The following is a 16,294-nucleotide window of genomic DNA, read 5'->3' as shown; positions in this document are numbered from 1 at the left end:
GGAGTAGTGTGTGTGTTAGTGTGTGTGTGTTGGTAATAGCCTCTTCTGTGTTTCACGGTGTGAATCCAAGCATTAATGTTTCATGCATTATCTCTGCTCTCTGTCTGTGTTTGCGTCTCTCTCATCTCACTGCTTCATTTGCCTCTTTTACATTTTACCTAATAAACCCCAGAGAGAGAGAGAGAGAGAGAGAGGGAGAGAAAGGGAGAGAGAGATGATGTAATGAACGGGTCGGCTGCGTTTTCACCGTAGCCGTATAATTACAGGTGTGTGCACAGGTGCATGTGTGTTGATTACACCTGTGACTTATCTTGCGTATGCTGGTGTTCGGTCGACACATTTTTAAAAAAATTTTTACCGCTCAGATTATCTGTTTCCTCCAACACCCGCTGATTTCAAGGGGCTTTTTTCCCTGCATGCCTCAGTGCTGCCTCACTCTCTGTTCCCCGACTCGTGTCTCTGTGGAGAAAGGTTAAAAGTGAATGCAGAGCTGTGACTTTTGAAATGGTAACCTCACAGTGTTGTATCCCCAAGGCTTGAAACTGAAAATTTTGATCTGTTATCTGTAGATATTCTTGTGTCTGCGTGTGTGCATGTGTGTGTGTGTGTGCGTAGTATGCCCACAGGCTAGTTTTTGTCTGTGTGCATGTAAGAGCGTGCAGCAACGTGCACACTTCTCTATATAAAGCAGTATTGATCTTTGGCCCTGCTCTTAAGTACTGACCAGTGTTGCAGTTGCTGGCCCCGCTGGTGAATGCTGCATTACATTTTGACCTCCAGAATCCCTCGAGGCGCAGCTCTGCTCAAGGACAGAGTAGATGAAGTTTTTAACTTGATCCGAAAAGCACAACCGCTATGCGACCGTGCCGTGATGTAACAGTCAGAGACCACCTGTTTGTTTTCATTTTCCCCCCGAGACTTTTTCCTTTCTCTTGCTCTGTTGTCTGCTCTCTTCAGTCCCTCCCCTCCTACTCTAGATATTCAGAAACACTGAGTGTTTACGATCATAAAAAAGCTGCTTTCTCCCATCCAGCTGCTGTCAGCGTGCATGCATCTGCTCTGATATCTTTATCTACCTCTGCCCAGAGCTTCCCCGAGCTGTCAGCCCCGAGCCCGGCCAAGCCAGAATCCTCCTCTCTTTGTGCTCCTACTGCACACAGCGAGATAGCAGCAATCAACTCTGAAGCGTTCACTTGAACTCCTCTTTCTTTTCCAACTTCTGCACAGTTTGGATACTAACTTTATGAAGCGTTATGGTCACTTTGTGCTGTGTGGAATCTGAGGTCCAAGCGAACAATCGGCCTGAGAGGCTCTGAGCGTCCCTGTAAGTGCAAACCTCTGGACAACAGTCTTTCATGCAGTATTTGTCCAAGCTCATTGTGCAGGCCGAGTGTCAACAAAAGAAAACACAAGGTCTGTTGCTGGAGAGCATTAGAGTCGTATTTCTATGTAGCATGATGTTTTGCAGTAGTTGCTAAGTGACCATTGAAAGAATGTTTGAAACGTATAGTCCAAAGTTAAAATGTTTCTTAGTTCGTTCATCGATCGCTAAAATAAAATAGCTTAAAAAATAAAAGCTAAGAAAGCTAGAGATTACTTATAGTGTAGTGAATTAAATGTGTATTGATACACTATAAAGATTGGAACTACTGGATGTTATTGTATTTACAAAGTACACGATAAAGTACGGGCTCTAAAAGGTTTATCAGAATTGGACTAACAAATACAATATTGACTTTCAGCACTTTTCAACTCTGCACCACTTGCTGATTTTTCTAGCAAATATCCGCTGATTGAGAAACCATTGGCCAGACAGCGCGTCAGGAGCCTCAACCTTGCCGAGCCAAATTAGTCCCCAGACATAGTGATTGGACCGAAATCAATAAACCCGCCAGCAGATGCTTGTTTTGTTTCATTCTTTCCTACCTGACGAAAGAGCTAAATGCATTTTATTGATTCGTTAAAAGTGATTGTGTGAGAGAAAGGCTTTTGCTACTTCATTAAAATAATCGTATCAACTGTACGTGCCGGCGGCTTTGCTCAAATTTGACTCAGTGTGATCAAAACGACATGCAGGGTTTGGTTTTACTATATTAAATAAAAGTAATTTTCTCTTTGCTGTCTCAAGTGAAAAAAAACAGATAATGCTGCAACCTTCGAATCCTCAGCCCCGCGGCACAGGCTTCGTTTATCTTAACCCCCCCCCCCCCCCCCCCGACCCTCCCCTCCCCTCCTCGGCTCTTCTCTCGACCCTTCACTCTCGTGAATCAGCCCACACTCCCGCAGAGAGCCAGTGCCCTCGGGGATTTAACCACAGGTGTTCATGACCACGAGAACAGCGACCTTGACCACTGGGGAAATGTCACCTGGGATTCGTGCGACCTCGCGGAGATGAAAATAAATCAAATATTTGCGGTCTATAGATCTGTGGCTGTGGGAGCTCTGTGTCCATGTAATCCCAAAAAAAAATTGTAACACACCCATTGTCTTTTCTGGTTTGATTTTGAACTTTGCAGTATTTATGGATTTATACTTCGTTCAAGGGTTTGAAAGATTGTTTTCGACGAAAAGCCAGAAAACAGTGAGGCTTTGATTCTTTTTATTTTAGCCCTTTAGAAACCTGATGTCAAATCAATAACGCCAGCAGTCGTCCTGTAGAGTTTATCAACAGTGAAACAAGAGGCCCATTAGCTGCACATCCATCATCGCCACTGCCTCTCCTGACACTGAGATAAGATACCAGTCTTCTAGTTCCACCATGTGAAGGTCGCCACGCTCCAACTTCCTGACCTTAAGGTGGCAGCTCACAAACCGCATCATCCCCGCTCGCCGCCTTCTACCCAACCGTGCAATTTTGGTTCAGCGGCAGAGCTTCCATTACCTCGATGGCAGCCTGCTGTTTTGTAAAGCTTGAGGAGATATAAGGAGGAAAGTGGATGTAAAATGATGCAGCCGAGAGAGGAGAGGAAGAGGAAGTAGCAGAGAGGGTAAAAGGAAGAGGAGGAGATGGTGGATTTGGGACGCTGTCTGACTGATAAGACTGTGGTCTGGTCTTATTTCTTTTCCCCTCCTCTCTGAGCTTGCAAACTCTGAAATCAATAACACAGGGAGGCAGCACAGGGATAATAAACCAAGAGTTGAAAAACATGTCGGTGCAGAATATGCAGGTGAAATTGGAGCTCTGACAACTCGAGATGGGAAGGATGACAGAGTTTGTGTGTCCGTCTACAGCCGTCGCTCTATTCTTCCCTCAGATTCATGTTATTTCTGCTCAGCTCCTTCGGTCCTCCCGCTCCCCTCTGCCCTGTTCTCCGGAGAAGGGGCGATGTGTTCTGCGGCTCATCTTGAAATTACTGGACCTATCATTTGTGCTGTGTGGGGGGACGTTGTAAATCCTGAGCTGAAACCTTCCAATCACGCTTTCTATTGATCCGTGCAAAGACGCATGGATGCTGCATTCCGATGCAACCCAACAGAGTGAGGACGTATGTCACTTTATCAGAACAGCAGATTAGAGGAAAAACTAATGCTGATGTTTTCATTTTTCTTTTTCACGGTTCCTCTTTGTTTCTCTCCACCCTCTATGCTTTTCCCCCCCCTCATCATTTGTCGTCTTCTGGCTTTGGCGGAGGCAGAGGTCTGGGGTCTGCAGCAGCGTCAGGAGACACAGGCATATGTCCAACTCGTGATCCCTTTATGTAAGGGGGTTTTTGTAAGGGAGGGACACGCTTGGTTTGGGTTGGGTCTCTAAGCCGAGGCTAATTGGCAGCAGGTGAGCGGGGGGACACACTGTGGGGACAAGATGAGGAGGGTGAGGAGGGCAGGGGCCGCTGTACGTTCAGGGTGGGCTCTGAAAAAAAATAAAATGGCATGACTAGATGTGGCCCTGTTGCTTCCAGCTGAGGAGGAGGACGTTTGTAGTCGACAGGCTGCTGTGACAGTTGTTAATAACACCACCAGCCTGTGTGTTTGCAGACTAGTGAATTATTGATGGATAAAGAGAAACATATGGTTAGTTCAACACGAGAAGAATAACGTTAACACATGATATTCTGATATCAGGTAACACTTGTACAGGGGATGTAAAGCTTTTTGGGATATAGTCTGAATTATTACTCATGGGTGTTGATGTTTCCTTTAACACGTCTCCGTTATAATTAAAATGTGTTTTCAGCCTATAAATGCTATTTAACAAAGTCAGTAACATTTATCAATGCATTTTGAGCATTTTATTATCAATCTGCAAAGGATTACTTATCTTGCATCTCTAAATTCGGCTCTTGTGCAATCAAGTCGAGTCCCGGCTGGCTAATAACGTTAGATTGACATCTTGAGGCTGCAGCCGGTGAAGCGTGAGAACAAAAGTTCTGTCAAACGTCGTCGTGTGGTTAAAAGGACAGTCACCACAAACGATGGGTTTCCAGAAAACATCCCACTGGATTTGTTTGGGATTAGGCCAATTTCCTGCAAGACGGCGGTAATCCCGGGAGGACGCAGGTTTTAAGTCTTTCCCAGGCTGCAGGGGACACAGTCTGATCAACATCGTTCCCCCATCTGTGCCTCTGCATCATCTGTGGTTCAGCACGATGCACAAAGTGGCTGCAGGAGCAGACGTATGATGGGATGAATTTACAAGAGAGACAACCTGCTTTTTCCTGCACGGTGTTATTAATTTGTCACTTTCGTTTACTCGGTAGCATCTAAACCAAATATGCATTTTTAAATGAACCTGGTGAACCTGCTGCAAATGTTCCTGTGGCTCTCCGGAGTGAATATATTAGGATTTAAGAGACCAGGTCCCGTGATGCTCTTTGTCTGCACATTGGCTGGATCATAATCAGGCTTGACTCCGAGCTCACTGTTTGGAAGTTGTGCAGCGGCCGAAGTAAATTCTTTTTTCTCTATTGGTTCATTTCATTTCATTTCTTAGCCCCCAGATGTATTTGTCCTATCTGTTTTCATCTCTCAGTCTGCTTGTCTAACCATCCATACATCCCCCTATCCATTCTTTCCCCCCCCATAATCCTTTGCTCTGTAGGGCGCCAGGTGTCAGATCGATTGAGCATCCGTTTCTCTGTAGCTTCCTGCATCCTGGGCTTGTTTTCCCAACCTGGATCGATACTACGTCATAATAATCCTCCCCCTTTTCTTCATCTGTCTCCCTGATGCAGTTGCAACTCTTCCGTAATACGTCTCAGTCCTCGGGCATCTGCATTTGGCACCATCGACTCGCTGCACATGAATGGGCGCATCAGTTTCTCCAGAGCCATAGGCCGCCCGGGGGGGGAGCATCGATCCAAGTGGTGTTGACATAGTCTTACTTATTGAGACGTGATTACATGCTAAACAGGGAGGTCCATAATGGGCCATTTGTACATATACTATGGAATACTATACAGTGACATAGCAATCTGATATTGACCAGGACTCAGCTGCTTGTATTTTTACTTTAAACAGCAAAATCCCCTTTTGAATAAATCTTCATCTATATCCACTAAATCCAGAAATCTCAGTCCGTCTGTTTTTCTGTGGCTCGTGTGTCTCGACAACCGATTAACTTCTGAGCGTGTTCACCAAACTCTGACTCTTTTAGTTTCGTTCATGTCCCATCTGCTAACATGGATGAGGAAGGGGTTTCTTGACATGTACTGCTACCAGTCACCAGCGGGCGATAAAGCTGCCGCGTCATCCATCTTCATACAGTCTTTGGTTTTCACTAGGCAGATGTACACGTTCCTGTATGAACAGTTTTTAGCTCATGTAGCTCCTGCTGCTAATGTGTCCAGAGAAGCTCACAACACTCTCACACCTTCATCTCTCACCCTTGAGTGCTGCACCGGGGACAAAGGAGATGGGGACATGGTACGACGGGTAATTGCTTCAGTATTGGTGCTTTTTCCTTCTCTCATTTCTCTGCCTTTTCAATCTGTCTCTTTATTATTTCTGCTTCCTTTCCCCACCTCACACTCCTCCTCTGCTACAACCTTTGACCCGTTCCTGTCACTTGCTATTCCCTTGCCTTCTCAACGACGTCTCTGACATTCCTCAAATTACACTGTTTACAGCTGCATGCCACCTCCTTCTCCTCCACGTCACCCCCCCCACCTGCTCTCCGACTCACCGGCTGCTCGGTTGTTGTTGGCTTGTCTGTTGTTCAAGAGCTGTTTGAGAAAAATGCCACATTTAGGAATTCATTGTCGGGACCACCCTCATTAATTTAAGCCCCGATGAGGTAGAATTGAAAGTCTTTGCCTTTGCATGTGAGTGTGTGATCTATAGTGCCACCTTTCTGTGATGGGTAAATTCAGGCACGCATGAACCATCCCGTATAGTCGTAAAATCATTACTAACATTTAAGGCATTAGAAAGTGATCAATAGTTCTTAATCTTACAACAAATCCATGCAGGCAACAGTTTAACAACACCAATATTAAATCAAAGTCCAGAGTCCTCCCCAGAGAAGCTCTATCGCATTCTTGCCACATTCCATATTTCCTGAAAGGGCAAACAACATGGTTTTACTCTGCTGTGTTTCACTGCTGCTCAGATCAATATCTCATTAAACGGGATTGTTAGTCTCCATTCACTCTTCATACCCAGACTGCCCTGCTCAGACAAAAATGCCATTGGAGGTTTGGGGGTTGTTTAGTGTGTCATAGAAAACGTTTGAACGCTCCTAAAGTATTTTTTTGGGACATTTTGCTGAGTTGTACCATTAACTGTAAGTAAAGATGGACGATGTGTCTCAACTTCCTTCCGATTAAACACTTGAGCCATTGACGACATTTGGAGTCAGATTCTGCCGAGTAGCGATTGGGGGAGGGACTGGGGGTAGCAAGGTCCTGCAGATACACCAACTCAACCAATCATGAGTCAAACAAACACATTAACAAACATCCACAACTATCTACGATGACAGAAACCATGATGGAGACGTGAATATTGACCTTTTAGTTTGGTCCGTTTCCCAACCACAAATACGCATGAGGCAGAGTTTACGACACATACTGCAGCCTCCTGCCAGGGGGCGATCAAGACACTTTGGCTTCCCTTTTTCAGAAGCCGTCATGTCGACCATCTTTATAGTCAATCAATGAGTTGCACCAGAGGCTTAGACATTTTCTGAAAGACAATAATTCACTTGGTTTATTCATTTATTTTTCTTAGTAAAAAAACAAAAACTAGGGTACAAGCACATCCCTCGTGCCAGCCGGGCGTAATCGTGTCAGTGGGAAACATTTGATCAAACTTTTATATCTCGCAGCTCAGATCTCATATTCAGGTTATAGTGATAGGTTAAGAACATTAGGTACCCTTTTAAGAACTGAAGACATTTTGTTGTTTCAGCAACACCGCTCAGTGGAATCGATCTGAATTCAGATACTTCTCACTTGGGATGCAGTTCTTTAGTTTAAGAATTCAGACAATAATGAATTTTCTGGTGCTCTCACTTGTAAATAGTTGCAATTGACACAGTGAAGCACAGATCCACACTGAACAAACTATAACCATTTTATGGATTCATTTTTAGGTCTCTTTGCAGACGTACGAATTGTGCAAACCCCATTTTCCCAGAGACATTTGATGTAATCTCCAACTATTGTTTTCATGGGGCCAGGTCCAGGTGCCTTGGAGCTGCTCTCCTCTCAGTTTTTCCCCTTCCTGGCTTTGTAAGAAGCTGTTTTGCTGTTGCAGGACTTTTCTCTTAGGAACGCAACTGGTTCCTGGGGAGGAGGGGGTGGACGGCCGTCTTCTGCTTCGCTGGTTGTAGCCGATGATTTCATGCTCACCATGTGACTGTCAACAACTTGGGGAGTGTCAGAAAGTGACGTCACTTTGTAGAAATTCAGGGGAGTTGCATCACAACCCCAGGAGGATTGAAACGTGCTCAGACAAACACCCCCACATGCATATGCATTTGTTTCAACTCATAAATTGGCTTTCAGATCATTTGGTTTACTCTATTGACCGAGCGGCTGACGGACCACGGTACCTCCAATTCTCCGTGTGAATTAACTTGCATTGTATCAGTGAAATGAGTCAAGTCAGAGCTAACGATGTGGACTAACAGCGTCAGGGTTCACCTCTCCTCCACTTTAGACTCTCCCACAATAGGACCTTATTCTGCTGCCTGTGCACAGGCCACTGCACCCAGACCTAATCACTTCAGAGCTGCTCATCTGATCACAGGGCAGGACCAACCCTCTGCCGGTACAGTCACCCTCTTACCACAGGGTCAAAGGGCTTTTTTTCACTTCCACCCAGTGTCACATAGCAAACATCAACAATCTCTGTTGTGGGATATCTCTCATCTACACATTTTCTGGAGGGTGTCCATCGGCTGCTGATATGAGACACATCAGTGTCTGCATTTATGTTTACAATTTACAAAAAACATATTTAATTTCTTATAAGTTTATATATTCGGTTGTATTAGCGAATTCTTTTTATTTATGGTTATTTAGAGTAAAGTCTATGGTAAATTTGTAACCTATCAAGCCTCGATGACATTTCTTTGTCTCGAGGGTTTGCTAACGACATCTTAGGAATGATGGCATTTTTTAACGCTTATCGGCCAATATATCATATATCCGAACTTTTTATCCTATAATAATGGTATCAGCCCTCAAAAATCCAAATTGGTCGGCTCTGGTTTCCAGATCGTTATGCAGCAATCGTCAAGCTGCTCGGAAAGTCTTGTGAGATAAGCTGCCGATTCATGTGCAATAAATGAATTGAAGAATGAAGTGAAGACTAAACTGAAGCTTCCCCCAGAGAAAAGTAGAGAGCTCTCTCAGTGGGCAACAGACTGTAACTGTCAGTCAAACACACACTCACATAAAAATGTTTGGTTCAATTGTTTATTGAACAACTAGAACGTCGCTCAGTACATCGCCTCCCTCTGCCAAGGCCAAACAATCCTACACTTCCGTCTGACCTTTAGAGAATTTGCATCAAATTGCGCAAACTCACATTCCCATTCTCGCAGAACAACTGGGCTCTTTAGAATGGAGGATGTTTCCAAGGACTGTTTGGTACCCTTCCTTCCTCGTGAAGGTCAGATGCTCCTTTACATCAAGATTATTTCCTGAGAAATGCCCCGTCTCGCTATGATAAGGGAATTGATTGAAAAATCTGCACGTTTAACCAGATCCACCCAAATGTTGTGATTTCTTCCCTTGGCCAGGTCACATTCCCCCACAGAGTTTAGTGCAGATCAATTTTGTACGTTTTGCGTGATCCTGCTGAAAAACATTTGAATTTACTAGATAGAGATTTTTACTTGGATCTGCACCAAAGTTTAGTTGGTTATTCTCTGACCTATACTGCAAACCAACAGAGCTAATAACCCGTGATCGTTGCTGCACATCATTTGGGCGAAACATCTGTTGTGATGGATCAAATCTCCCACAATGCACATTTCCATTCTTGCCTCATCTTTGCAGCAGTTGTAACAGAACTGGGCCCGGATGTCTTCCAGTTCAATCCTGCACTCACCACCAACCACTCAAGCTCTTTCTGGGAACTCCCCCCACACCCCGACGCAGCGTTAATCACCAGCTGTGAGCACATTGTTTTGTCTTATCTCGCTGGAGCACAAGGACTCGTCAGACTTTTTTTCAGGGAGGTCATTTCTCAAAGAGCAAAATCAAATGAGAGTGACATTCTGTGAAAGGCCATGTTATAACATGAGATCAACAGCTGACACTTTGACAAAAGTCATTGTATCCTAATTACATGCAGCTCTTTGGTGCTTTGTGGGACGCGTGCTGTTCTTTAGGCAGAGCACGGGGAATCTGCGTCGAGCACAAAGCGGCAGCGGGGCTCCGCGGGCTTGACCTTGACTCCTGCTGTCGATACGTGTCTGAGCAAGTGAGCAGAACACAGACGCCTATCCATCACGCCCCACACTTGCAACATCTCAGCACTTAGATGTGCATTTGCATGAAAATGATGTGCGGGAGGAGGCTGAATCGTTGTTGACAGGCTGATTAGATCAAATGTGTGTCTGAACTGTGGGCAGCCGGCAGAGATATATTTATACAAACATGTGTGGAGGTGAAGGAGGCGCCTCATCAATATGACAAGTGGGAGAACGCTTTGTAAAGTGGATGTTGTTATGCCGGAGTGAATGGTTCACAGGGAGACCATAAATGTGTATCATGGTTCTCACGTGTCCTCTGCCCTCGTCGCCATCGCCAGTCAAAGATCCATCTTTACGTTGCTTTCTCGTTTAACTACGACTTTAAATTCAGCCCATGGCCTGGGATTGTTTTTAAATTACTCTCTTGTCCCTGTTGACAGTCACATCTTCAGCCTCAGTGAATTTAGAATAGAAACCAGAAGAGGCGTGCAAGTGACAAAATCAGGTGTGTGCGGTTGCAGCACAAGATCACGACTCTAACATTAAGGAAATCACTTGTGTGTATTTTTGTCTCTTATTCCTTTTTCTTCTCTCTGTCAATACACCCCAGCACTATTTTCCACTCTAAGCCGTGGGGATTTTATTCAGCAGCATCTACTCCGGGTTGTGTGAGTAGGACGACAGGGAGATTTGTGGTATTTGCAATTTTTGCTCTTAAAACAACATCCAAAAAAAAAAAAAAAAAAAAAAAGGAAAGATGCAGTGGCCTTGCAGGGAGACTGTGCTTTGCAGAAGCATCACAGACGCTGAACACAGTTTAGCGATCTTCTCTCTGTTGAAATTGAAATCCTCACCTTTTACCCTCACTGAGATCTTCATAGAAACGTTTCAGTGTGCGAACACAGTTGCACCTGTGGGGCTAGAAGGAGCCACAGTTGGACTTTGGCTTATATTTCAATGCTAGGTCCAATAGTAATTTCAGTCTTAAGCCGTTTATTATCATCAATGGAGAATTTCTCGTTTACATAAAAACCTCTGAAGCTGTAAACCTGAGGACTCAATCTTTCCTCCTTTATGTATTTCATTTTTTCTCATGAAACCCGCTCTTAAACACAGAGGAAGGTAAAGGACCAATGATTCAGACCTGATTCTTATCAGGCAGTTTGTGGTCAGCCTTTCCCTCCCTCCTCACCAGTGTTTGTTTTCAGCAGGGTGAATAGAGGATGTTAGTCAAATACACCCACTTCTAAACCAGACGGGGAACAATAAGAACATTGTGCGCGAGCGGAGTTGCAATGGCCCCTCGACAACCTCTTGTTTGCTTGGTTCTGTAGACTGCTGAGATTGCTAATAAATCTCATAGCGTGTAGCTTGTTACAGGAAGCACCGATAAAGAGGGAGAACTGGAGTGTAAATGCACTGGCAGGCGTCCACGTCTCCTCTCATTGGTGGGTTTTTTCGTGTTTACCTCTACCCTGAAAGTTTGACTCACACTGCTCTCAGGGAGGGGGTGCCCTGCCAGCTTGTGTTTCCACCTCAGAGAATCAGTCAATTTAATTCAGGCTTTGTAACCTTGAAATCGGCATTCATCTTTCCCCTGTATGGATTTTTTTTTTTTGACTGCTTGCCACCCTCTCCATTCTCTCCATGACACCAGCAACGCTTGTGGCAGCCAGGCACGGTGAAATACAGACTGCAATTGGATGAAGTGCAAGGCTCCCCAATGGACGTGAGCGGGGTGAAAGGATTGGGAGCCCCATGCCAGGCAATCTCTGCGATAATGGAATGTGGCCGTTCAACAGCATTCATAAATATTCAGATGAGGGGAAACGAGGCTGCCCAAGAGATTGTTTGGCGCGAGCCGTCGATGGCATGCTCGGGAAGAAACAACAACAGCGCTGCTGTGTTGGCGTGCTGTAGGGAAGAGGCCGGGGCCTCGTTCTGCCGTGTAACGAGAGTCAGGAATGCAAAGCCGGTATTGTGCTTGTTGAGCTGATCTCCGCTATCTGAACGAGTAAAGACAAACATCCCGCTGGCTCCCAGACGTGATGTACGCGGGCCGGTTGAGGCCTCGCTTCACCTCAACAATTAGCATATGCTGCAGTTTCCCCTCAAAGTGGAAGCCAGCGCTACAATTAACGTGGCAGTGGCTAGCCACATGTGGGATAAGAAATGCTGTCCTTGTGGGTCATGGTTAAATGCTGATATCCTAATGACTAAAAGGACTGCAGGATAAGAGCTGCTGTTAATAGAAGCAGTCATTGCGAGTTGATATTTGGGCTAATATGTGTCGTCTCGGCCCGGTGCCAAGGGGCAAAGTGTGGTGTTGCTGAGCAAACACGATCTTTATCTAATATTAGCAGCACAGTTAGCTCTGTGTGCAAAGCATCTCCTTTGCAGGACCTCTTTTAATATTGATGATATACGACTAATGGAACTGAAATTGAAATATGAATGCAACATAATTGAATATTAAATCTTCTTCCGTGTGGGTAAACTGTAGCCTGAATAAAAATGAAAAGTAAAATAACATAATAACAATAATATAATTTAGAACAACTGTGGAAAAGCAAAGGACACCACGACTATCTCTGCCTCTGACCTTATATAACTCCTCAGTTTTTGTCGGAGATGAACTGATGGAGACGTTTGATTTTAGTTTATCTCGCAGATGATAAAACGATTCGGCACTTCTTTATTCATCTCTTATTTTTTTATATACTCGGTGCCAAGGACGAACTATTTCACTGAGGCGCAGCTGTTGCATTCAGATCACGAGCAGAAGCAAGAGCATGAAAATGACCTTTCAACCCCGTTTTCAATGTCTTCATGTAAATAAAACAGACTCGGTGAAAATCACTTTGTTAATATCAACATCATGAGTGTTTTTTTAACAGACTTAGTGCAAGTAAACATTTAAACTTCTCCTGTTAATTATTCTCGACATCTTCTGGCTGGAACTGGTGTAAAGTTGCGTACGGAATATACCAACATTGCCCCAAATGTTGAATCCTATCGAATAAAACTGAAATAATTTAAGTGCACGTCTCGACACAATATATATCATAGGTCAAGTTGTTTTCCGACATTATAATGAAGAACAAAGAGTTGCTGATCCGTTCTTCTGTAGCCAACAACTTGACCTCCTGCTTATTCTGTGTGCGATTCATGAGACCTCAGATATTTAGAAACAAACTGTGGCACCAGTATTATTGCGTATTCAGTTGTCATGTGGAATCAGAGGTGGAGTGTGAGGCACCTCTTGTGTTCTGAAAAATGGAAGTGCCTTTGCTGAACTAGCGGCTTAGAGTTGTGGTCTTCTGGAAAAGTCAGCCACAAGACGGGACTTCGTCACTACGCTTCCCAAACCGAGGAGTGTGTGCTTGTTTGTGTGTGTGTGAGATTGTGTGCATGTGGTTACGTGAGCTGAGGAGGGGGATATTTTGAATGATGTTTTTGTAGACCACTGTGGTGTGGCCGTTCCTCTGAACCCTCCTTTATTATATGTTCAGTGAAACAGCCTCAACAGCTCTGCGTCTTGAATATCCAAAATTCCTTCCAAGGCAAACCATTGCTTAATCTCTGAGCAAGCAACTATTTCATGGAGGAGCTCAAAAGAAAAAAAAATCCAACCAGGCCAGATAAAAACCCCTCATTCCTTTTTCTTATTTTGTCAGAAATGCTCCCCACTGTGGGATGAGCATCAGTCTGTGCTGGCACCTAGATAAAGGGGATCAGCTGGCATAGAGGAGGCGTCCATGTCCAATCTCTGCTTCGCTGTCCCCAACAGTGCTGTTTTTCATTAACTACTATATCTACTCAGCCGGCTGCAGGGAAGAGCAAAGGAATGAGGAGAAGTGTGTGTGAAAGAGAGAACAAGATGCCAAGTGAGCCAACATGCCACTCTCTCAAGGACGTCGACTCCATTGACCGAGGACACCGTCGGTCAGACTGAAAATGAGTGTGTGTCCGACAAGGGCAGAAGGCGATGGAGCCTTTGCGTCCGTCCTCTGTGTGTTTATTTTTAGTTCCTAGTCTCTATAACTGGGCAAATCCAAAGGCTTAAACCATCAGGGGGCTTCAATTAGGAGAGGAGGAGGGGGGGGAGAGGCAAAAGCTGAGCCGAGCTGTGGCTTCCATTGCATAATGACGATCACCTTTGACCCATTTCATCATGATTATGTCACTGTATCCCTGCGAAAAACATTAATATCTCACCATTAACAGTATTCATCTGTTTATTTAAACAGTGACCGGTAGCGCTGAGGTGACGACTCAGGCTTCGTCGTTACGTTGCTGCGTTTTAGAGTCGTTCAAACAGAGAAGCTTGGAAATGCTGCTAGTCCAGTTTTAGTTTGAAAAGTGTTTGGAAAGAATAACATAGACACTTTCAGCCTCTTGCTGATTGGTTCTTTTCTGTCACGAGTGTGGCTGAGCCTGTCGTCAACAGTTAAATTCGGTATTTTCCTGCTTACATAGGAGAGAAGCAATTATTAGAGCATTTTCTACACACCAGCCCATGTGTAGTAGCCCAGATGTGTTCGTGTGGACAGGGATTAAAACTGATCCTGAGCCTGATTTTCAAACTAAAATGTTACGGACGTAGCCTCCGCTGATGAACTCTCGAGTTGCTCTGCCACAGAACAGCTCGGGGAAGGATCCGACAACTCGCGGAGACAGTGAAGAAGTTCAAACCGAATCTTTTCTTCTGCTGTGTTATGACTTCTTAAGATACCAGTAATGAGAAATTTTCGCATTGCAGATAAAGACGTTGATTTATGTTTGGAAGAGAAGTGGGCGAGGGGGGGAAAAGGGCACGGAAGAGAAAAAATCAAACCCTTTCACTGCAGTGGACAAGAACAAGATAAGTGGGGGGATGAAAAAGCTGGGGACAGGGAGGAGGGTAAAAGGGAGACAGGCCCATCGTAGGGGGCGGTTTAGAGCTCTCAGTGCTTTTGCTCACAGCTCGAGCCGAATGATGGCCGATCAGATAGCAGCTGAAACGTCCCGTCCTCGCCTGCCTGCGCTGTCACAGAGTAAAAGACACTGCTGCATGTGTGCAGGAATGCAAGGTCTACATTCCTTCATGCACACAATACGCTCTGTAGCCTACACAGCGGTGGGATGGTGATATAATCAGGCATCTAAAAAAAATGAGCCATCTTCAGAGTCAGGAATCCACTTCCACATGACTATATTCAAAAAGAAGCACTTTTTTATATTCCCTGACTCTGGCGCCACAGGAGAAGACGAGATCGGTCGCTCACCCTCTCTCTCTCTCTCTCTCTCTCTCCACCGCGACTGCTTGATATTGACAGGGCCGAGAAAACAGTCTAATGGTGTGTATAATTCCAAAATGGTTTCCGTAATTAAACTGCGCCTTGACACTTATTAGCTCTTGCTGGTGATAACACAACCAGCCCACATTCCTTCTGCAGTGCCTTCTATTCAATTAACCAAATGGACTGATAAATAAGGAGCCGGTTGCTTTCAGTCTTGCCGCGCGTTCATTAACCAATGTGCGAACAGTTCCCTCCATATTTATGACCGGCTGCACAGAGCAGTTAGCTCATAATACATCTGACACACATTCACAGCACAACAGTTTGTTTCTTGACTTCACTCACTTACAGACTGAAAACAGTGTTTACTCACCGATGGTTCGCTTCGTTAAGCCATATCACCTCAATCTCCCCCTGGTGGCTGCTCTGCAGTTTAGGTCATAAACCCCCACCATCATCCATGTTAGTGGACGAGACATGGGTCAGAGTAAGTTTGGTTTTAATCAGTTAATTGATGCTATAACAGGGCGAAATGTCATGATTCACAGATGAGAGCGGAGCGTCTGTGTCTCTGGGACCTCGGTACTGCGGCTCCACACCACGATCACTACAGCACAGACTCAGGTCAAATATAACGGGAAAAAATGGTCTAAATAACCTTAATAATTTATTTATGATCCTGGATCCGCTTATTAATCTGCATCCGCATCAACATGTAATCAAAGTGTGCACTTATTGGCTCTCTGTCCACATCTCTTTCTTACCTTACCTCTCTTCATCATCCCCCCCCCCCCCCCCCCCCCCCCCCCTGGTATCTCTTACCTCTCCTCTTAGCGATTCAGCTCAGCGTGTGACCTTTAAACCGTTTGTCTCTGGAGACGCTGCATCTCCAGGCCCTCTCCACTTACACATCAAGCTGAAAGCACAGGGCTGCGCTTTCTGTCCTCAACTGAGCATTAACATTGCAGCACTGCGCCTGGCTGACGCATCCGGCTGCTTCAGATTGAAAAACTTCCTCTGTGTGTGTGTGTGTGTGTGTGTGTTTGCTGATGAATGATTCCTCCCCTCTCTCTCTCTCTCTCTCTCTCTCTCTCAGTTAATAAACCAGAGTAAATTTCCCACCAGTCCCTGTTGCATTTAAATGAAG

At 44.9% G+C, this 16,294-nt stretch overlaps 1 protein-coding gene across 5 annotated transcripts in view; it reads left to right on the top strand.

Annotated features, from left to right (window-relative positions):
* Window positions 1-16,294, top strand: part of magi3a (membrane associated guanylate kinase, WW and PDZ domain containing 3a) — a 93,371-nt gene that overhangs the window by 16,275 nt on the left and 60,802 nt on the right. The gene's annotated exons all lie outside the window — the stretch shown is intronic.

Source organism: Paralichthys olivaceus, chromosome 6, assembly GCF_024713975.1.
Source record: "Paralichthys olivaceus isolate ysfri-2021 chromosome 6, ASM2471397v2, whole genome shotgun sequence".
NCBI lineage: Eukaryota > Metazoa > Chordata > Actinopteri > Pleuronectiformes > Paralichthyidae > Paralichthys > Paralichthys olivaceus.
This window is presented reverse-complemented; position numbering and strand designations above follow the sequence as displayed.